Genomic DNA, 24,189 nt, shown 5'->3' with positions numbered 1-24,189 from the left:
ATCCAACAGCACAGAGTAAAGACAGAATAAAGATCCACCTATTTTGAACAACTGTTTTTTTAAATTTCGAGAAGAATGTCACCATTCCTTTATTGCCTTCACTGAGTGAGATTACTTATTCTGGGCTATGGTTCGATACACCATCTAGTGTCTTTCCAAAACAACCGTTGTTAAACTTAACAATGCTGAACCTACTTAGCCAGAATGGTAGAATATAAATCAGAGGAGCTAATGATCAAACTGTACAGATTGGTCAGATTGCACCTTGGATAGCAATGCACAGAAGTGCCATCAGTCTGATACCTGCTATCAGATCTTGAGTTATGAGGACATATTTGGGCTTTACAGCTTGGAAAGGAGGCTTCTGAAAGTGAGATTATAGAGGTATCAGATCTGGAACTCCCTCCCTTAACTTCTCCACCTTTCTAAATCTCCTACCTCCAAGTCGCTCCTTTAAAACCTACCACTTTTACCAAGCACCTGGTCACCTCTCCTAATATTTCTTTATGTGTCATAGTGTCCAGTTTTGTCTGATTACGCTCCTGAGAAGCGTCTTTGACCTTGAATATGCTCTATAAATGTAAGATGTTGCTTTTATATAAAATTGACAAAGGTATAGAAAAGGTTAACCCAAAATATTGTTTCAGATCCAACTGCAGAATTAGAATTGGGCTGCACAACGGTAAAAAAAAATAATTTTAGGACAGATATCAAGAAGCGATTCTTCATTCAAAGAGTGATCAAAACGTGGAATAAACTTCCAGATAGAGCAATCAAAGACAAAAAACTCTGGAATCATTTAGGAAGCAAGTGGTAAACGGGTAGGGGTTGTAAAGATTTCCCTGGATAGATGAACTAAAATGGATTTCTTCATCTGTAATTATCTTGTAAACTGAGAGTCTAGATTGTGAGTTTTGGCAGGTGGTTTGATGCTACATAGATGGGAGATGGGAAGCAACAGTTCTGTCCTTGCTTGATGCCTACACACACGCACATGCCAGATAGCAATGATCACTAAATAGCAAACTAGGGGAACCCCAGTTGATTTTGCCCTCCCAAGCACAGGGATGTTGAAGCCAAGTCAGTAACACCCCTACAACCACCTCAATTGATAATTCAGCAAGACCAGGAACTTTCTAATCCATATGGCTTAACTACACAGTGGAGGTGAAGTTCTGACTTGAGAGCAGATGCAAATGGGCATCAGCCATCTGTTATGTGCTCAGTCCAATATTCAATACCATTACGTTCAACGGAACTGAATATTAGGCAGGGAGTATTACTGACAGTGAATATGATACCACCTATCTCATGCTCATGCCCAAGTCAGAATTTCACCCCATTGTATTTGCCAAACCAGCCATCAGAGGAAGCCTTGATTTAGCATCAGTTGCTGCTGGAAAAATCTAAGATGACAGTACCAAAGGAGCACTGCACTGTCGAAGGTGCCGTTTTATGGATGAACCATTCAACCAAGATCACATCTGCCCTCTCAGATGGATGTAAAAGATCCCATGGCACTATTTTGAAGAAGAGCAGGGGAGTTCTCCCCAGTCTCTTGACCAATATTTATCCCTCAACCAACATCACTCAAAAAAATTATCTGGTATTATCACAGTGCTGTTTTTGGAGCTTGTTGTGTGCAAATTGGCTGCCACATTTCCTGCATTACAACAGTGACTACACGTCAAAAGGGCTCCATTGGTTGTGAAGCGCTGATGTTGTGAAATGTGATGTGAAAATACAAGTCTATATTTTTGGATTACAGGCAGTTTTGTTCCATTGAATTGGAAACATGAGGGGTTTTAGGTCAAAGTTTGCATTCTTTGGGAACCACACTACTGGATAAATTTAATAAGTTACCACACTTTACAAACAATTTGAGATGTTTGAATGATGTGATATAAAGGGAAGCATTCAGTAGTTTTACTTGTTGTGTTCGTCTTAATATACTGAGGCACAGATATAAGGCATGTTATCAGTATTTTCTCATCTCATCATACCATATCTGTTCTACTGTGGTCTTTCAGAATGAGGAAATAGCCCTGAGAATATACTAAGTGAGGATTACTGGAAGCATGCAAGTTCCTTTTCTATACTGTTACGACTGAGGTAGAAGGAGTGCACTGTCTTTCTCTAGTTGCATTTCTCCACAAGTCACAACATATATTTAAATGTTTACTCAGTTACCGAAATGGCCAATTATATATTCTAATTTTATTTCAGAATAAAATCCACCAGCCAGGTTTCTTTAGTAAACAACAAAATTATCAATTTATTATAAAACAAGATGTATTCAGTAAAGATATAAAGCATTAACACACAGATTGAAATATAAAAGTTCCCTTCTAACTTAGTCCCAACACACACACACACATAGACAGGTTAAAGAAAAAATAAAGAAGTTTACTCTGCAGAGCTCCTTTTACAAAAAAGACAAAAGTAATACTTTGGCCAAGTATTTGTTAACTCCTGAAGGAAAAGGAGAAGATTTGGAATGATATCAGTTGTCCCTTTATTCTGGCATCCGAAATACATGTAGACGGCTGTCACTGGATTTTTCTGAAGCAGTTCTTATCAGGCGCCATCAAGGATTAGTCTGGTAGGCTTTCCAGGAGAAATGCTGCATCAAGGGTTTCAGCTACCACACATTGGATTCATAGGGTTTCTCAGAGAGGTGAAGAAAAGATGAACTAGTCTTCTCTCTTAGCAGGCTGACCCCCAACTGACTCAAAACAATATTCAAACTGAAACCAACTCTTGCCCACCATAAATCTTGACATATCACTTCTCCATAAACAACTCCCATAGTTCGAAGACACCTGCTGTTTACTTAGCTGAAGACATATGACTTGCAGTAAGTATTTTTGAACAAAGTCCTCCCAGTGATCTTTTGATTAAAAAAAACAAAATCCAGCATCTATGGAATCACTTCAGTCCTCCAAAGAAATCCATTTCCACAATTTTAAAACATGAGTCCTCACAAAAATATTAAAAAATGGAAGTACTTTCATAGCAATTTAAAGTATCTAATTTGGTTATAAGCACTTGACAGAATAGTTAAAATTAGCACTTTCAATCAAGTGATCAGATCCCCCCATAAATACTACCAAGTTTCAGTTATGTTGCGTATAGTCTGGCATAGCTAGCAACCTAGGAGAAAATAATTGTCCGCAGAGCTGTGAAGTGCACCTTTGATCAATATTTGCTTAACGTAACACTGACTGCACCACAAAAGAAAAGTATTTGTCCTATGCAATGCAAGTCCTGCTCACCCATCACCCCTGTTCTCACTGACCAAGATTGGCTCCTACCTCAAATTTAACAGACCCACCCCACCAACTCTTCCAAAATCTATATTCCTCTGACCCTACAGGAATCGGCTTCTGCCCCATCCCCCTCCCCTGTTTTCTTCCCTGTGCACCCTGTCACACAGAAGTGACATCACTCAACATTGAATTAAGTATCGACTTCATACAGGGAGAAGATGAATGACACTAATTCTCTTGAACAAAGTTTCTTGCCCTCCCCACCCCTAGTCTCTGATACACCCAGTCTACTTCTGTTACTGCAGCAAGGACTGAGAGGTCACATTAAGACAGGCACCACCAACACCTCTCACATGACTATTTGTTAATGCAATTTGGCGTTTCCATCCAGATACAGTAATATCTCTTTAAACTGCTGTAAGCCTCATAAAGCTTCACCAGTACTTGGATTACCACAGGCTTCGGGCTGGTCAGACTTTACGAGGTTTGCAGCAGTTTAAAGAACTATTATAGTTGAGCCAGCGAAAGACATGGAAGAGTGAGCATGTGAGCTTGAATGTGAGTCAGTGAGCCTGAGTGAGAGTGAATCAGTGTGAGAGAGTAGGTGGAGGATCAGAGGAAATTCAGTTCTTGTGTACTGTCAATGGCACTCAATCATCCAGATATTATATAAAAACTTCAGTGCAAATAACATACAGAAAGCTAGTTTCTGAATGGTCACACCTTTCACATACTGAAATAATATCAGTCCTTCAAGACCTTTCAATCGTTTGATGTCATTTACTCGTATGCTAGCCATTGTTTAATTTTTGTCAGCTATTTATATTGCTTGTTAAAACAATGCCATTGCACGATCATACATTTACAGATTTGACAACGGATTGCATAGGTCAAAAGATTTGCATTCGCATAGCACCTTTCACTACCTCAGGACATCTCAAAGCATTTTACAGCCAATGAGGTACTTTTGAAACGTAGTCACTGTTGTAATGTAGGGAAATGCAGCAGCCAATTTGCGTACAGCAAGCTCCCACAAACAGCAATGGGCTAATGACCATAAAAGCTGTGGTTTTTTTTCGAAGAGATTTTAGTTGAGGGATAAATATTGACCATGACGCTGGGGATAACACCCCTGCTCTTCTTTGAAAAAGTTCCATGGAATCTTTTATGTCCACAAGAAAGCAGACAGAGCCATGGTTTCATCAAAAGGCATCACCTCTGACAGTGCAGCACTCCCTCAGTGATGCACTGACAGAAAAGACTTGTATTTATATAGATCCTTTTATAGCCACCGGACGTCTCAAAGTGCTCTGCAGCCAATAAAGCATTTTTAAGGAGTCATCAATGCGGCAATACAGGATATGCGGCAGCCAATTTGCACACAGCAAGCTCCCACACACGGCATTGTGATAATGACCAGATAATCTGTTTTTGCGATGATGATTGAGGGGATAAATATTGGCCAGGACACCAGGGAGGATTCCCCTGCTCTTCTTCGAAATAGTGCCAAGGAATCTTTTGCATTCATCGGAGAGGGCAAACATGGTCTCAGTTTTGCATCTCATCCAGAAGGCAGCACCTCCAGCAGTGTAGCACTCCCTCGGTACTGCACCGGAGTACCAGTCTTGATTTTTATCCAGAAATGGGATGTGAACCCATGTGAGAGGTTTGAGTACTACCCACAGACATCAGCAGCATTGAGAGTCTCTATCTAGAAAAATCTCAGGGCCACAAATGGAACATGGATGGGCCTACAAGGCAAATATTGCCCCCTTGCTCACTGCTGGGACCCACCTTTGGGGGTTGGGGTTCTTCCCACTTGACGAGAGGCAGCCATGCAAATTATTGGCTTAACAAATGGGTAATGTTTGTTTTATGGATTTGTGAACGAATTGGGAGGAAAAAACATAGCTACAGGCAGCAAATAAATGGGTGGCGCACAGTTTATACTTTTAACATAAAGTGCTTAAAGGGAAATGTGGAATTACAACATGGTGTAATTGTTACAGAATTTTAGGAACTGTACAGGAGACAGAGCTTTGGTCTAATTTATCTCATAAGAACAAGTGGGTGGAAGAGAGATACAGAGTATGCTTAATCACTTAAAGGAACTGCTGACTACAGTTTTATTGCGGAAACCTAGACAAGATTAGATAGTACAAGGGTGTTGCCAAGTTTGGGTTTTAAAAGCTTCTCGATTGTAAGAGAAGAACAATTGCGAGAAGTAAGGAGTTCCGAAGTTTTGAAAGTAGGTATGATTCTTGGTTTGGGCCGAGTTCATTGGGCTCAGCTGAACAAAGTGGACGTCAGTACCCCTAGGTTAGAGAGAGAGGGGAATAACAGCCAGCCTTCCCATTTTGATTGCTATTCAATGAATTGCTAGTAAATGCATGTGTGAACCTCAGGTTAGGGCAGGATTCAGCTTTGTGGTGATGCCCTCCATGGTCCAATGGCCTGTTGATGCTCATGCTTAGATTTTTCCAATCGCCATTAATTTCAATACTGGTGGTGGCCCATTTTATATCAAAGACCTGGTGTTAACGGCTTCAAAAAGCTCACCCGCAGCTGTTGAGTGAGGTAGCAGGAGGGCTGTCTGAGACACTTGAACCATTCCCCAGAAAATATCAGCGCCTCAGGAGTCGTGGGGAAAAATGAGGAGAAAATTGTGAAATAAACAAATTCTGGAGCTGCAGTGAGCCATCATAAAAAGGAACTAGAACGGGAGTTGTACAGGACCAGAAAATCAGTGCAGTCCAATGGGTCACTTCCAAAGTTCAAATAATACCGCATCATCCCTTCCTGAACCTCCCTGTCCTCCGATAAGACTTTCCTTAAAACCTACCTTTTTGGCAAAGCTTTTGGTCACCTGTCTAATATCTCTTTATGCACCTCAGTATCAAATTTTACTTGATAATGCTTTTGTGAAGCACCGTGGGATGTTTTACTGGGTTTAAGGTGTTATATAAATGCAAGTTGTTGTTATATCGTCAGAGTTTTTTTGGGAATACAAAGCGCTTCCTCGTCAATTTGCCAGTGTTATTTGTCTCCACTACCCACCAGTAGCTCAATTAGTAACACTTCTCTCTTTTGACGTGAGCGCATAAGCTAGGATGAAACTTCAGTAAAGTAATGCGCGAATGCTGAACTGTCAAAGGTGGTGGCTTTTGGATGGGAAGTTAAACTGAGACCCTAACTGCCCAGTGTTAAAGATTGCATGGTACTATCTAAAGGAGACCAGGTACTTCTGGTGGCCTTGACCAACATGTGATGGAATATAGGTATAATAGGCTTAATTAAGTAGAATTTAGAAATATTTAAAATATTATACCTTTTCGAATTAAAGATTGAATGGATGGTCAGTTTTTAGAACGCACTGACATTCCCCTTTAAGAAGGTAGTGTTAGAAAATTTCAAGGTCCCTGTTATGAACCAGAAACAAGTTGGGAAATCCATTTGTGTCTCTGTGTCAGGGGCTTGGAAGATAAACACACACATTGACATATCCTGTCGGTAAGAGGTAGCAATAAACTTAATTGGTTTGTGCAGACAGGTCAGCTCCAAAGGTTGCTTTGGGATGCCATGGAAAGGGCAATTATAGATAATGAAACAATAAATGGAATGGACTAAAAGGAACAACATAAATGCTCACAACTTCAACAGCAAAGGAAGTTCGTAAAACATTAAGTGGAAATGGTAATTAAAGGTATGGATTTTAAAAGGAAGACAGGAAGGCCACATTTAAATGCTAAAAGTCAGATGACACTTCAGAAACAATATTAACATGAGAGATTTTTGAAGCAAAGTTTAGAAGCGTTGAATCCTCAAACAATGCCTCTAAACTATGGGGAATTTAAGGTAAAAAGTTTACTTTAAATTTTGATGGATATTCTAAGATATTTTTGCTGCAACACTAGCAAGGTTAAACTTTTGGATTCTATGTTAGAAATATGATTATGTGTTGCATCTTTTAGTAATATTTGATATTGTGATATACTTATCCACTTAGAATTTATTCTTTAATCAATATATAAAGTTAATAACTCGTCTCATGTAGTATTCTGTATACAACTACAAAGAACCCCCTCTCTGTATCTCTTTAAGTGGAGAGATACGTATTGAAGGGAGTTCCCAGACCCTTATAATATTTGGGATATTTATGACTTAGCCATAATTATTAAAATAGGCTATCCGAAAGATGGTAATATTCTCTGTTGGTTTTCTTTATTTGAGGGAAAGCTAGTACAATTCTTTGGACTCAAATAAATGTCTATGAGAAATTGTCTGGTTCAAACTTGATTAAAGGAGATTCATAGGGATGTTCTCTTGATTTTGTTTAGTCCCTATAAGGGGTTAAAGTCATAAATCACTTCAAATAGTCTTTACTTAATGAACACTACCAACAGCAAATTAACTGTTCATCTTTCTCATTTCCTGCTTGTGGGATCTTGCTCTTGCCAGATTGGCTGCCACATTTGCCTACATATTAACTGTAACCTTACTTCAAAAGACATTGATTGCGAAGCGTTTTGCAACATTCTGGAGACATGATACTGTTATTGAATGTAAAGATAGAGTCTAATGGTTTCAGACACCAAATAATCAAGCTTACAATGAAGTTATTTTAATAACTTTTACTATAAAGGTACCACACTCCAGAGAACACAGTATAGACTGACTTTGGAGATCCATTCACCATTCTCTGTTCTAACCAGCTGTGATTATCCTAACTATATTAATTTATTCCATTCATGATCGGGCCTTCCTGAACTATGATTCAACAGCAACTTCCATTTATATGGCGCCTTTAATGTAGTCAAATGTCCCAAGGCACTTCTAAAAAATATTTCAAGAATGTTCTGTTATCACACATATCCCATACCTTTTAGACCAGGACCGTCCATGTACGCAATCCCTCCTGCATATCGGTAGATAAGTATAAAGGTGCAGACACACGTAAACACATACAGATCTACCTCATTTTAAAAATGCTGCCACTGATATTCAATAGCCCAAGAGATGAACGTTTAGTCATTTTCATTTGCCATCAAAATGCATAGAACAGGAAGACAATAACATACTGATCAACTTAATAGATAAAGACAGAAAATCCTGCAGGTCTGTGGAGAGGGAAGCAGAGTTAAAGGTCAGACTTTTCTTGGCTCCGGGGTGGCGGCCAATTATTTCAATTGGCTGCCCACCTCCTTTTCAGCAGGCAGCCACCCGTATCCTACCCCCATGGCGGGGTGGCCAGGAAAATAACGGGGAGCTGCGTAGGGATGGCTCCCGAGGAGGTTTCCCAGACATGGGGCAGGATACGGGTGGCTGCCTGCTGAAAAGGAGGTGGGCAGCCAATTAAAATAATTAAGCCCGATTAGGGGCGATTTAGAGGGCCCGCCGGCATTTTCCGGGTGGCAGAGCAGCACCCCGCCATGGGGGCAGGGCGCCACTTCAATGGAGGGTCCTGCCAGCTGCGAGGTCTGCACCCACGGCCCAAACACTGCGGCCGTTGGAGTTTCCCTTCCAATCTGAAGGGCCTTTAGCACCTCTGAATTTTTAGTTTAAATCTATGCCTCCGAGGGTGCCTCCAGGTCTCCTACCTGCCTCAGCTCTAGAGCCGCTGGCCCTGTGACTGGGCTAGCAGCATCAGGAACCTGTTAAGGACAGCGGGCATGGGGAAGGCCAATTAGGAGGCTGCTTTCAGGAAAAGATCTCACCCGCAGTCTGGCTCCCAGCAAGTGTGGGCTCGGGACACCCACTTGATCCCGATGTCAGCATTCGGAAGCCCGTGGGAATATCCTGCCCAATGTTTCCAATTGCATGAAAAGTCTCTTGCCAGAAACTCCATGCTATTGTGCCATGACTATTTGCACCTCCTCTGGAGCCACCTTTTGTTTCTTTACTTGTCTCATTATCGCCTACTTTTGCCTTGCATCATCATCCCTCTAGTTAATTATTCTATTCTGCACACACCCGACCCTCTGATCTCCACCCAACCTCAACAACCACCTTATCATAGGCCTCAACCTTTTGCTTTTCTCCCGATGCTGGAGAGAGTGGCTGTCTGTTGATGTAGGGAAGTTGGGGGGGGGGCCTGGTGGGGGGAGTTGGTGTCACATGATAAGGTGCCCTTTCAGCACTTTCACAATTTTGAAAATAAAAATGGCCACAGCTACCAGAACCTTATTGCAATGGATAGCGTGTTAGACTTCGAGCTAATCATTGATTCAAAGGTTGTGGGTTCGATTTCCACTAGAGTCAGGTTTAGAAATGTTATCTCTCAGAGGGTTGTGAGTCTTTGGAACTCTCTTCCCCAGAGACCAGTACAGGCAGGGTCATTGAATATTTGTAAGGCAGAGGTAGATAAATTCTTGACTAACAAGGGAGTCAAAGGGTAGGCGGGAAAGTGGAGTTGAGGCCACAATCAGATCAGCCACGGTCTTATTAAATGGCGGAGCAGGCTCGAAGGAGTTCAATGGCCTACTCCTGCTCCTAATTCGTGTGTTTGCACCGAATTTTACCAGCCCCTCAACATGGTGGGTCGCAACATAAGGCCCGATAAAATTCTGCGGGGAGAATTCTGCACCTCGACCCGCTACACCGAGAGGGGCCCGCCGCGTATTACCGGCGGTGGGAGACCGCGGTGTGGCCCTCCTGCCATTTGGCGGTGGCACCCCAATTAGAATATGTAAAACTCTGCAGATTATGCAACCCGCTGCCTCTCACTCCACACTTCCTCATTTAACATAGATGGGGCGGCCGTCATGTGTGAACTTGGTCACAACCTGAAAGTTAACTCTGCTTCTCCCTCCACAGATGCTGCCTGACTTGTTGAGTTTCTCCAGCACTTTCTGCTTTGATGCCAGATTGACAGCAGCCCCACTCTTCAACAGTCAGGTAAGTATTTCTTGGACAGCTGTCAGGAAGCAGGTGCTGGGGCGCTTTAAATAGGGCCCCAGCACCTGCTGCACAGCTGCCAAAAGGTTCCTCACTGCGCCAGATGTCCCACCTCTCACCGCATAATATGGCTTGGCACAATGATGCTAACGAGCCCCCACACGTAATATCATGGGGGCTCAGCAGCGGCTGTTAAATGCATGCACGCCGCTGAGTTCAAGGGGCGCCGCCGCAAAATAAAATTCAGGCCTTTGTACAAAACCCCTCCACAAGGCTGCAGCTGTCGCCATCTTTCAGCGCCAGTAGCGGGTTGAGGGTGGGGGGAGCTTTAAATGATTCTGGAGAGCTGCTCCCCACCCTGGTCTGCCACCAGGAAGCCTCCACCTTTCTCTAGCTGTGTTTTGGCCACTGCCGGGGGCCTGCCTGACGACTGGAACATTCCAGTTGGCACGGGAGAGAGAGCCATTAATTGGCCCTTAATTAATTATCGAAGGGGCGGGCAGCCATTCCCTCCCCAACCTAGGCTCTTTGAAAATGGCCTGGAGGTGGGACCATACTGGTAAATCGGCTCGCCAGCCAGCAGTGGGAAATTCTGGGCCCCACCCCCCCCTCCCCCCCCTCCCCCCCCTCCCCCCCCTCCCCCCCCTCCAGTCTTGCCTTCTGAGCCGATTGAAAATTTGGCCCGTTAACTTGTTCTCTCTCCACTGATGATGCCTGACTTGCTGCATGCTTCCAGAATTCATAGTATTTTGCTTTTTGAGAACTGAGTGTCACCTGTCTACACTATATTTAAGCACAAGTTCATTCTTACTCTTATTGTACAGCTACACTTGTCAATGACAGGCTAACAAATAAGATATGGCAGAATGTTAGACCCAAAACTTGGTTTCACTAGTTAGGATAACTTGTGGGTTTTTGTTAATTACTCTGCACACACTAGATACCAGAAAACAAGGTGTATGAACTATAAGAATTTTGTAGGAGATTGGGAGAGGCCAACTCAAACAGAAATCACAAACATAATTGCAGATGACTGTTTATTTTAGAAAACCAAAAGATAAGAGTCTACAGGTCAATATCACAAATATCATTTCATAGAATGAGGGAACCTGCCATTCTTACACAGTCTGGCCTACAAAAACAACTAGCATTTATATAACATCTTTAATGTGAAAAAAAATCCCAATGTGCTTCCCAGTAGCATTATAAAGCAGAATTTAACGTGGAGCCACTTAAGGAGATATTAAGACAGGTTAACAAAAGCTAGGTCAAAGAGATTGGTTCTAAGTAGTGTCCTAAAGAAGGAGAGGGGTAGAGAGGTGGAGAGATTTAGGGAGGGAATTCCAGAGCTTAAGGCCTAGACAACACAAAACATGGCTGCCAATGATGGAGTGATGAAAATCGGGGATGTGCAAGAGGCCAGAATTTGAGGAGTGCAGAGGTTGTGGAGGGTGCTTTCAGGTGGTAGAGATTGCCCGATTTGGGAGGTGCTGTTGAAGTAACCTTGACAAGTTGCTGCAGTGCATCTCGTAGATCATACAGACTGCAGCCATGGTGATGGAGGGAGTGAATGTTTAAGGTGGCAGATGAGGTGCCAATCAAACAAGGCTGCTTTGTCCTGGATGGTGTTGACTTCTATATTATTCTAGTACACACTATTCTTGATATCCTCTGAATAGTTGTAGCATGTCAATCAGTTGCTATGAAGGCCCACCTCCTCCTTGGAGCAGTGGGAGATGGGCAATTATCGCAATCTTGCCAGCATCGGCCATATCTTGGGAACAAATAAAAGGTAAAATTGACGAAATCAAACATTGTAGATCACAAGTTAAGATCCTTTGATGAACTAGTAAGACTTTTACTGTAAGGAGAGTTGCTAACAGGCAAATGGTGTTTGGCTTACTTGATTGAGTTCTTTGATGAAGGAAATGGAGGGGGCAGATCAGGGCAGTGCAATTGAGTATGTGGAAATAATACACTTGTTAGCAAAATCAAAACCCAATGGGAGTGCAGTCCAAATAGATACAAAATTGACTGAAAGTCAGAGAGCAGAGAGTAGTGGTGAACGGTTGTTTTTCAGACTGGAGGAAGGTATACACTGGTGTCCCAAGGGATTACTGTTAGGACCGCCACTCTTTTTGACATATATTAATGGCCTGGACTTGAGGATACAGAACATAATTTCAAAGCTTGCAGAGGATACGAAATTCGTAAATGTAGTAAACAATGAGGAGGATAGTAACAGACTTCAGGAGGACATAGATTGGTGAAATAGGCAGACACATGGCAGGTGAAATCTAATGCAGATAAGAGTGAAGTGATACATTTTGGTAGGAAATATGAGGAGAGGCAATATAAACTAAATGGTAAAATTTTAATGGGGATGGAGAAACAGAGAGACAGGGTGTAAGTACACAAATCTTAGAAGGTGGCAGGACAAATTGAGAGTACAGTTAAAAAGTATATAGTATTTACTAATAGAGGCATAGAGTATAAAAGCAAGAAAGTTCTGCTAAACCTTTATAAACTCTGGTAAGGCTGCAAGAGACTGGCAGCAAACTTCAACTATAAAAATGGGACATTCACACAAGATGTCCTTTTACTATCATAACTTGAGTGGGACTCTGCCACAGTGCAAAATTGCTGACTATGAGAAATGCAAATGAATTTCTTTTTCTCCCTTAAACACTGCAATCTCTCCATCAGTCGCTAAAGCATCTCCCGCATAGATGGCATCTCGGTTTAAACCATTTCCCCCTCTCACTCAAAGATCTTTGCTTTTCCCACAGATTGCAATCACTGCCTCAGCCATTTGTCATTGTCCTTCATAGATAGCTACTCCATTCCAGTTCTCAGCTAACTTACTGACCACCATCTTCACAAATCGCAGTCTTCTCTTATATTCATGATTCTCCCTCATTCGTATGCATTTCCTAACTTCCAATTTGCTTTTATTTTAATTAGTCCACAGTCCACATTATTGCCACCGTTCACCATAGCTTAATGCAACTCCTTTGTTCAGTCTCCTTTATTTTTCCAAATTTCATTTATACCTGCCTTTATTTTTTGCCTGTTCAACAACTGTTCAGATACTGAAGTTTGAAGTGATATTCTTGCCTGTATACTGGCACATCGCTCCCTACCAATACCAGGAGCAGTGAACTCCAGTTTCGAAAAGCATTTGGTAACAGAGGATATAATTACGTGAGAACTTTGTTTCTATATTTTATTGAGCAGAATTTAGAGATAAAGAAATAGCAACTACCTTCTCTATAATTTGTTGGGAATTGTTAGTTCTGTGGCAGTTCGGATTCCAAAGTTCTCAACACTACTGTTCTACAGTTTGTAACTCTCAGTTTGACCTACTGTGAAAGTCAGTTACCACAATGATTAAGTACAGGAAATGAGTTAAGTGAGAAAGCCTTATCTAGACACTTCATCTGTAGCAATGCTGCAATTCCTAGAAAAAAAACAAGATAGAGTTCATAGTATTTTACAGTGTAACCATTATCAATTTATAGTGATAGTCTTTGAACATCTAATCTCAAAATACACTATGCTGCCGATATAATTGCAAGTATTCTGTCTTTATAGAGTTAGAAACATCGAAAATTTACAGCACAGAAGGAGACCGCTCGGGCCATCGTGTCTATGCCAGCCGAAAAAGACCTATCCAGCCAAATCCCGCTTTCCAGTTCTTGATCCAAAGCCCTGTAGGTTGCAGCACTGCAAGTGCATATCTAGGTGTCTTTTAAGGGTTTCTGTCTCTACCGCCCTTTCAGGCAGTTAGGTCTCGACCCTCTGCCACTCCGTGAGTGAAAACATTTCTCCTCAACTCTCCTCTAGTCCTTCTACCAATTACTTTAAAGCTATGCCTTTTGGTTATTAACCTCTCTGCTAAGGGAAATAGGTCCTTCCCATCCACTCTATCTAGCCCCCCCTCATAATTTTATACATCTCAATTTGTTATCAATAGTGCAAGATATTCCAATGAAAAGAAAAAAACTAAAGCAAGCTCAACAAAAATAAACAGGAGGATTAACACTGTTGGAAAGTTATTGGCATATCTATCATATTGCTTCAGTTGAGAAGTCCACATTGTTATGGATTTACGTTTGCCTCATACAGAGTGTACACTCTCTCCCCATAGGGAGACACTGCCCTTACCTAGGGAACTGAGGCATAGATTGGCAAGGATCTTACTATTGCCTGTCTGGAGTAGAATAGCTAGAGACCGAGCAACTAGTGGCAAGTCTACGCCTCAAGGCTGGAACGAGCTGGGTGCTGCTCAATAGTTTTGAGTATCGCTTCAAATGTTGGATTAAAGAATCGACTCAGTTCCAATATCACAGACAACAGGTGCTGACAATGGTTGCACCATGATCCCTTTAATCACCCCTGCCTTCCACTCTATCACTGCCCTTTTCCTCTGTTCTGTCCAACCAGCAACCCCACCTCTCCACACCGATCTGAATCTTGAACTGGATCTTCTAGCTCTGATGAAAGGTGTCGACAAGAAATGTTAACTTTGCTTGTCTCTCCTCAGATGCTGCTGAGCGTTTCCAACATTTTCCATTTTCATTTCAAACTCTGATCTGCGTGGCTCCTCGCGACACCAAGCATTACATTGACACTAGCACAATAATCATAACTTTCCACACTGGTAAGAACAACAGCCACAAGACGTGACTGGCTTTTTTGTTTTATAATTGCCTGAAAGGTAAGGTAAGTCCTGGCAGTTAGGCTAAAAATGTGATGGGCACCCTGTAAGAATCTGTTATGCTAAAAACTGATAGTGGTATGGTGTGTACTGGCTGGGCTTGTGTTGCCACATTTTCAAGGTTCTATTTCAAAACATTCAAACTTTTTATTCCCCCACTACACCCCTCCTATCTTTTGCTGCCAGTTTTCACTACTTCCTTCCTTCTGTCTTGAATATTGGAACACAAGAACAGGGGGAGGCCATTTCGCCCCTCAAACATATTCTGTCATTCAGTGACCCAATTCCATACAGGCAATGACTCCCTGACTTTCTGAAGAGATGTTAAACTTCGGGCTCTTCTGCCTGTTCGTACACGAAGCTATTTGAAGAGAAGCAGGAGAATTCTCAACGTGCCTTGGCCGACATTCATCCCTCAAGCCACACCACCAAAACAGACTAACTACAGACTTATCTTACTTTATATTAGTGCCAACTTGTCATGTCCTGCTAGATTTTCCAACATTACTCTTACTCATTCATAATTAATTATGCAGCTCTTGAGAACACCCTGAGGACTTGAAAGATACTATCTAAATGCAAGTCCTTTCTTGATCCATATTTGCTACCTTTCTCTTGTTGCCATCATTATTTGAGTGCATGGTTTTTAGCAGGCTATTAAATCTTATGATGGGAATCGCAGTCATGATTGAGGCTGCCCTCATCTGACTCCCACACACTTTTGAGTTTGGCTAGTGGAATAGCAGTCAGGAGTGAGACCCCTGGCTGATTTCCCCCTTCCCAAACTCTGGCTGCTGAGGTCAAATGTAGGACCACTCCCTATGTTCTGGCTGAGACCAGTTACACGCAATAAAACCTAGGAATTTCCTGGTCAGTATGACTCAACTACTCCCTGCCATATCTGCCTGAGCCATCAGGGGAATATGGGCGATTTTATATTGCATTTCCACTGGGAAGAAGAAATCATTAATGTGGTGTAAATAGGATGTGTGGAAAAGATAGTGAAAAACACAAGTAAAGAAAGAAAGACTTGCATTTATATAGCACCTTTCACAACATCAGGATGTCCCAAAGCGCTTTACAGCCAATGAAGTACTTTAGAAGTGTAGCCACTGTTGCAGTGTAGGAAATGCGGCAGCCAAATTGCACACAGCAAGCTCCCACAAACAGCAATGCATAATGACCAGATAATTCTGTTTTTGTGATGTTGGTTGAGGGATAAATATTGGCCAGGACACCTGGGAGAACTCCCCAGCTCTTCTTCAAAATAGCGCCTTGGGATCTTTTACATCCACCTGGGAGAGCAGACTTGTGTTTAATGTCTCATTTGAAACTAGTAAAGCTGTTCTCGATGTTTTGCATGCTTTGACGCACATTAGTGTACAAGCAGCATTTTCTAACCTGTGGGCAGAATCTTGCCAGCCTCTTGGAGGTGGCTTTGGAGACAAGGGAGGGAGCCAGGAAAGTATTGGAAAACCCCATCGGGACAGCTGCCCAACAGTCCCACATCTGGGTGAGTTTCCCAGGGAGGTCTGCCCCGGGAATTAGTAGCCGGCTCCAAGGAGGCAGCTAACCAATCGGAGCCTCTTCTCGAACACCCAATGACGGAGCCGCAAGAGTTAAACAGCCGCAGCCATGTCAACAATCATTCCTCCACAATGATGGCCCTAATGCCTTTCTGCCTTCTTTCTCTTCGAAAAGTTCCTGAGCCATTGGAAAGCTTATCCATTTTGAGATGCCTTCGCGCTCACTTACCTCTCTCAGCAACGCCCGCCTCTCCCAGTGCTGTGGGCCCTCTCATTGGACAGCAAATACGGAGGCCACCTCCCATAAGATCTCAGCGCCAGATCCCAGTGGGATTGTGACCCGGAAATGGTCCCAACCCTGGATTAGTTTCTATTTTGGGAAGATTCCAGCCCATGAGTCCCAGATGGCTGTTTGCATTCAATTATTTAATTAATTAAGTAATACTCGGAACACTGCATTGTGAAATTTTCTTCAGTTGTAAATGTATTTTCTATTATTGGATGATTTAACCAAACTTTATCACAAGTGATATGTCTGTTCATGCAAGCTCTAGATATTACCTGTCATAATCATGCCAAAATTACAAAGATCTCAAAACATACAAGGTATGTGTTGGATCAGGCTGGAGAATTATTACAAAGTAATTAATAGCCAGCTCTACAGCTGCCTGGGTGTGACTGCCCTGCTAAATCACAAAGCTCGATGAACAAAGTTGGAATCTTTAACGGTGCCTCAGCTCAGTGTTACACACAGTAGTAGATCTCTCATGGCGTGGTCACCGCAGTTTCAAGGTTACATCAGTGTAACTGGAGGGACAGCAACTTAGTGTAGAAGTGGGTGCTTGGGGGTTGGGGAGAGGAACGGGAGGTGGAGTGGGGATGGGTTGGAGGAGGGTTGGATGGGTGTGGGGAAAAGAGAGGTCTTGGTGAGGAAGGAAAGGAGGGGTGCAGATGTGAGGGATGAGGAGGGGTGGGAGAGGAGGAAAGGAGGGGTGGGGGAGGAGGAAAGACGGGGAGGTGTGAAGGAGGCAGGGTGGGGTTGAGGGAGAAGAGGATGGGGGGGGTGGGTAGAGGAGGCCAGGACAGGAGGCAGGTTGTGGGGAAAGGAACATGGAGGTAGGGGGATGGTGGCTTGGAGGGGTGGGTGGGGAAAGAAGCTGGGGCAAGGGGTGAGTGGGTGAAGGGTGCGGAGGGAGTGGGGGAGGGGGGGGAAGGGTAGGCTGTATACCGGCACTAAAAAGCCACGCCGGAGGCAATGAACCATTTTTTGATCATTTCCTGCATAATCAATAACTGGTACTATAAGTAAATAAATAAGTAAATAAATCTTTGCCTTATATTTGAGTTGAACTTTTTGCCATTACTGTCCATGTGTTTCTAACCAAAAAGGCCGAGAAATAGGTAAAGTATTAGTTTAATCTTTTCATATTTGAACCTTCCCTTTTTTCTAGTGTACCTAAATAGAACTTTTGGCAAAGTGTTTCAGGTGTTCAACTTTTATTCAGGGTCTCTATCTAAATCTGATAATGTTACAGTCCTTCAGGAACTTGCTACTAGTTTATACGGACTATCACTTTTGAATGCTGAATATAAGCAAAAAGAGATGTGACTTTGTAAGCATTTAAATTGCATCTATAATATATTAAGCTGTTTAAGCTAACTCACTGGGCTGGAAACACATGCGATTGGATGGAATGCTTATTTTATAACCTGCCCAATATTACTCTGGAGAGTAAAACCAGGCAGGGTGTAAAACTAGTGTTGCACCCAATCCTATCAGCTTCTTGATGGCTGCAATCTTATAATTGCCCACCCCCTTATTCCTGTGTTTACTTCCTGTCAACTTTTCCCATTATAACTTCCTATGTTCACTTTCATAGTTGAAACCCAGGGTTACCAAGGGCATTGATTGCATCCCTATGGTCGGTAATGCATGCCCAAATGTAAATACCTATAGTTATGCACTGGAGAATATCATCAGAGTTGCTCCCATTTCACTGCTGTGACTTCACCGGAATCATGGTGGAAGCCCTGTCCACTGGGTTAGTGGGGATTCTGGTGTTCTTCTGGTGAAGTTACAGTGACAGAACAGGAACAGTTCTGAAGGAGTTCTCAGCCATGAGCGGCAAAGGCTCCCACTCCTTAAACGTGCGACTCATTTGATAGGCGTAGATCTTTGCACATGGACTCATGACCTTCTGAGAGCTGTCATAAAGAAAGAACTTGCATTTATGGAGAACCTGTCACAACCTCAGGATGTCCCAAAAATCTTCTCAGTTAATGAGTACTTTTTGAAGTGTTGTCACTGCTTGTGTAGGAAATGAGGCAGTCAATTAGTGCACAACAAGCTCCCAAAACAGCAACGACGTAAGTGGCCAGATAATTTTGTGATGTTGGTTGAGGGATAAATATTTTCCAGGACTCCAGGGAGAACTCCCCAGCTCTTTTTCAAAATAGTGCCATGGGATCTTTTTACGTCCACCTGAGAAGGCAGATGGGGTCTTGGTTCAACATCTTTTCCAAAAGTTGGCACCTCCAACAGTGCTGCTCTCCCTCAGTACTACACTGGAAGTGTCAGTCTCAATTTGGTGCCCAAGAATGTGGCTTGAACCCACAACTTTCTGAGTCAGACACAAGACGTACTGACAACTGATCCACAGCTGCTATGATTAACACCAAGCCATCAGGAAGGCTTAGGAGAATCGAAAGGCCAAAGATCAAAGGTAGACCAAGGAAAACAATTCCTGCATGATATAAGGAGTGGGACAAATATATCTGACTAACAAAGCAGCAACACACAGAGAGGTATTATCGAACTCGACACATGACTGAACACATGAAGGGGATGGCTATGGTTGCTTAGTGTACTATCTATAACTGAGTCATACTGAGCTTCAGTTGTTAGTCTTGCTATGTTGGCTCATATCAGTCAGAGGGTATATACAACTAGCCTTAGTACCCCTGACAGGGGGAATTCAAAGAATCATAAAATGATACAACTCAGAAGGAGGCGATTTGGCCCACTTTACCTGTGCTGGCTCCAAAAGAGCTATCCAACTAGTCGCAATCCTTGAATCCCAAAGCCTGGAAATTTTTCCCGATTAACCAGAGTCTTAAATCGACATTACTATCCAGCCACTGCTGAAAAGCATGTGCGTGAGAATAGCAGCTGAGGCTGGGATTGGGCTCAAACATACACTTGGAAGAAAACCAATGCCCTTGGGAGTGTATCTCTGTCACTGTCAGAGGCTTAATGAGAAGGCATGAGAGAAGGAAGTTAATGGAAAAATTTAAAATAAACTCTGGTAAACAGGGTATTCATTTGCAAATTAGTGTCCTTTTTTGCCCTACTATTTCTAGTGTTCTAGTGCAAATAGTGAAACCCTAAATTCTAGAAGTAACGAATGGCTGGTAGATTCAGCGTAACTTGGGCATTATTATCCAAATAACTTTGTCATTGGCGGTCCACCCAGCAGCGGAGGCTGATGTGGAACGTTAATTCTTGCTTGTACACGTCATTTCTTTCTCATTACAACGAGGAGCAGTGGGGTTTTACGTGTTGCCAAATGTACTTGGTGCAACAGAACTTTTTTTTAATTAAGTAAAAGGCTCAAAAATACAATTGCTAACAGCTGCGTGCTTTTAAAAATAATACCATTGTTTAGAAAGGTAATAAAATCAGTTGAGAGATCTTAAGTTGAGTTTCTGCTTTTTGTAAACAAACAGCCTAGATGGTATCGTATAAGCTCCTTTGCACCGCTGTTGATTAATGTTTTTTTATTCACACTACAACACTGGATAGTTACTTTGTTGTAGTTCAAGCTAGCAAACCCATTTTCTGATGCATCGAAGCCCACCACCCCCTCCCCCCCATTTTAAGAAACATTTTTAAACTACTCAGATATGCCAGAGGATATTTTATCTCGTCTTGTATACCCACATGTCTGTAATTCTTGCATGGATAGCCCTGTTTTGTATAACTTGGCTGACAGCCCAGATGTGGTGACATCATCTACTATTTCATCATTTCAGTACTGTATGTAAGTATAAAATGCAGCGGAGAAGTTAGAAGTCAAGCCAGATTTGCAAGGAAAATAAGAACTGCTGACTGCATTTGAATCAACAATTATAACTCAAAACATTATTGTAGTGGAAGGTTCATAACTCACAACTGAAGCAGCCTATGTGTGTTCAAAGAGAACTTACTTGTTTCCTACAGTAAGGGACTGGCACTGGCCTTGCTTATTTTCAGTTAGTTTAGCTGTACTATTTTCGCTTCGAGACACTCTGGACTTTTGTCTTTGATATTTACTTGTGACCACAACTAGCTCTGCCTCTTTTTTGCAGCTCGCTTGTCTACAGTGCAAGGTGCTGTTCCCTACGGACTCTAAGGCTAAGCCTTGCCTCAGCAGGGTTTAAGATCTGTCCTACTGCAGAACGTTCTTGTTGCTTTGGCTGAAGACATGTGGCAGCAGAGGTGGATCATTGCATGACAAAAATGAACCATTTAACTTGTTTGCAGGATTACCTTTGGAAAGGTTGGTACAATCTCTGACGTTCTTATATTGATCCATTTCTCACCCTTCCTTTAGTTAAAGTGCTTTTGGAATGATTAATGTTGCTGTGGGTGCCTTTTACAGTAGAACTTGCAAAAGAATATATTAGACTTGAGTAAAATAAAAATGCAAGGAATTTACATCAACTTCTGTGCATGTTATTTTACAAACGTTTTCCTGCAAATTGCAGATTTGTGTGAAAGTGATCTGCAGCTACTTTAACCTGCTAAAATAATATCTGTAAAATTGCAACAGACTGCAATTGAATGGGTAGAATTGAGATGAATAAGGGTTTCATAAATCATGGTCTCTCGCAAGTGTATAAAAAAAAGATATGAGAACTTGAAATATGAAACTGTGATCAAGAGATGGTCTAATTTGTTTAGCTCATGCTATCATTTAGGGCTTATATTCCGGACCTCTGTGAACTATTAACAAATAGATAGCATTTCCAAGCGCACATCCCTTTACTCCCTGTTGAATCAAGTGTCAGTTCATTTCCTTTTTTCATGTTGAATCAAGTCGAGATTCACTACACTACGCTTGGTTGCAATCTATTACACAAGTGATAAATTCAACAGTATGAAGCAGTTACCCCTTAAGCTTACAATAATAACCCTTGATTGCAAACAAAGAGCTCTATATACCTTATCACATAAATATCTTCATGAATTCAAAAACCTGGATAGCATCACGCCATTAAATTACTGTGCACAGCGAATTGCATATTGTATGGTGGTTACACACACGTTATGTATTTGGAAGTAATTTAAATATCAAAATTCTGGGAGTTGGAAACTCATAGGAATGGAATGTGAATAACTTCTCTGAGAGGAAAAAAGCCCAAAATTTTACTGTCAAAATAATGGATAATGGCACTTGCCGGTACTTAGGCGTAAAATGGTACAGGAATTTTAGGCGAGGGGCAGATGACAATATTCAAAAATTGCTGTCCAAGTTGCACTGCTTTGCCTTTAGCTTCATAAAAACGGCATCTCACTGTCTGCCTCATCATTGAATGGCGTCAAGTTGATGTATTTACGTGGTGATTATGGACTAAACTCGTTACAGAAGGTTATCTGTTGTCAACACAAGCAGAAGTACCCTTTCAGCGATGTGGCAACAGATGATTACTCTCTGGTACTGCAAATTAACCAGTAAAGATGTGGTGTCTCATTCCTTCAGGTGTTAATTGTTGTTGGAGATTTTTTTTTCCAAAAATAAAAGTTTTACTTTTCCTTTGTCTCTTTTCTCTCTTAATATCCAATCTTTCTATCTTTTCATGTTTCTTTCTGTACATGATTTGGCATTGAAATCATCCACTGTAATTTACACTTCCTTCTTGGTCCTTTTTCAGTTTATTTCTCAATCCTTCCGTCTGATTGATTAAGGAGATACTGTGTTCACTCAGGTCCCGGATGCCCTGTTTCCCTCACCTAATACGAGCAAGCTATAAATGTAACTTGCATCCCCAGTAAAAACTGTTGTCAATTTAGGATAAAGGCACAATGGTCAATTAAAGCTATGTCACAGCTGCCAGAAGATTTTGTCAATTTTTTGTCTTCTCATAAATGTTTTCCTGAGGTACAATTCCATAGGGTCTGAACTCCCATTGATACCCCACGAAATGCCCATTACTCATGTTTCTAAGTTTTCTGCGCACCGAGCTGCAACTATAATTCTTGCAAGAGTTTGTATGCTTTACCTTGCAAAACAAGCAACATATAGATATTTTTAACATTTAGATGATCTGTGGTATCATCCCCGAAGAAAATAGGGCTCTTTTCTCATTACTTATCTGCATGCCCAGAAAGGAACATGCCTCTTTCTAGAACATGCTGAGTATGCATTGCATTTGAATAGTGTTGGTGAGGTTAAATATATGTAAATGCTGACCACGATAACAGAGAAAAGAGGAAATATTGCTGAAGAGATAATTGTTCCGACTAAATGATTTTGCTTCCTCCTCAGACTCTGAGTTTGGCAAGAATTAGCAGAACACGTCTAAAAGCTGTGGTAAGTCTATTTTTGTTCTGGTAGGAAAGCACTATTTTTATTGTATTCTGGCCAAGATGTCTAAGAGAATAATTCACAGCAGTTTATATGTAAATGCATTCAAATCAATAGAATAATCAGATGATAAAAATGATAACACCCAAGAAAACAATGATATCGAAAGGTGTCACAAGCTTAGGAGTGTAGTACACTGTTTGTATCACCAGATGGCATTAACCTGATTTTGCACTTAAGTACAATAGTGACACCAAGAGGTTGAACACAACTTCTAAAAAAAAGCCTCGCCAGAACTCCTCAACCCTGGGAACACAATGCTTATTCAGAGAGCAGCTGAGTCACATAGGTTGGTCTGTTAACTATCTGATCCTTTTTCTATGCATAGTTAGTTGATTTCAACCAAGGCAATTGTCGAGGTGGTAGAAGTGGCCTCAGTTCCCCTAAAAAAAGGAAAAGATTCGACCAAGCTAACCATTTCCGATTGCTGCCCAGTGTTCAACATCTTTGTCGGTGACAGTCAGGCAGAAACAGGATCAAAGCAAAATACTGCGGATGCTGGAAATCTGAAACAAAAACAAGAAATGCTGGATTCACTCAGCAGGTCTGGCAGCATCTGTGGAAAGAGAAGCAGAGTTAACATTTCGGGTCAGTGACCCTTCTTCGGAACTGACAAATATTAGAAAAGTCACAGATTATAAACAAGTGAGGTGGGGGTTGGGCAAGAGATAACAAAGGAGAAGGTGCAGATTGGACCAGGCCACATAGCTGACCAAAAGGTCATGGAGCAAAGGCAAACAATATGTTAATGGTGTGTTGAAAGACAAAGCATTAGTACAGATTAGGTGTGAATATACTGAATATTGAACAGCAGCAAGTGCAAACCTGAAGAAAAACAACCTGAAAAAAACAGTGGGTAAACAAACTGAACAAACTAAGATGAAATGAAATAAATGCAAAAAAAATTGTAAAAAATGTAAAAAGGAATGTTAAAAAAAAGAAGAAAAAATAACTAAAAATGAAAGTAAAGTGGGGGGTTGTCATGCTCTGAAATTATTGAACTCAATGTTCAGTCCGGCAGGCTGTCGTGTGCCTAATCGGTAGATGAGATGCTGTTCCTCGAGCTTGCGTTGATGTTCACTGGAACACTGCAGCAATCCCAGGACAGAGATGTGAGCATGAGAGCAGGGGGGAGTGTTGAAATGGCAAGCAAC

At 41.8% G+C, this 24,189-nt stretch overlaps 1 protein-coding gene across 4 annotated transcripts in view; it reads left to right on the top strand.

The window, feature by feature from the left end:
* Positions 1 to 24,189, top strand: part of c35h15orf39 (chromosome 35 C15orf39 homolog) — a 125,352-nt gene that overhangs the window by 9,893 nt on the left and 91,270 nt on the right. For 2 of the 4 annotated variants that reach the window (XM_068015414.1, XM_068015416.1), the window contains exons 1-3: positions 20,467 to 20,627; positions 20,757 to 20,947; positions 22,937 to 22,981. The gene's annotated coding sequence lies outside the window, so the exon portion shown is untranslated. Of the gene's footprint in view, positions 1 to 20,464; positions 20,628 to 20,756; positions 20,948 to 22,936; positions 22,982 to 24,189 lie in introns of those variants that run through there. The other 2 variants (XM_068015420.1, XM_068015415.1) reach the window with 2 other exon arrangements.

Source organism: Heterodontus francisci, chromosome 35 (assembly GCF_036365525.1).
Source record: "Heterodontus francisci isolate sHetFra1 chromosome 35, sHetFra1.hap1, whole genome shotgun sequence".
Lineage (NCBI taxonomy): Eukaryota > Metazoa > Chordata > Chondrichthyes > Heterodontiformes > Heterodontidae > Heterodontus > Heterodontus francisci.
The sequence above is the reverse complement of the archived record's forward strand: the minus strand, read 5'-3'. Positions and strand labels throughout refer to the sequence as shown.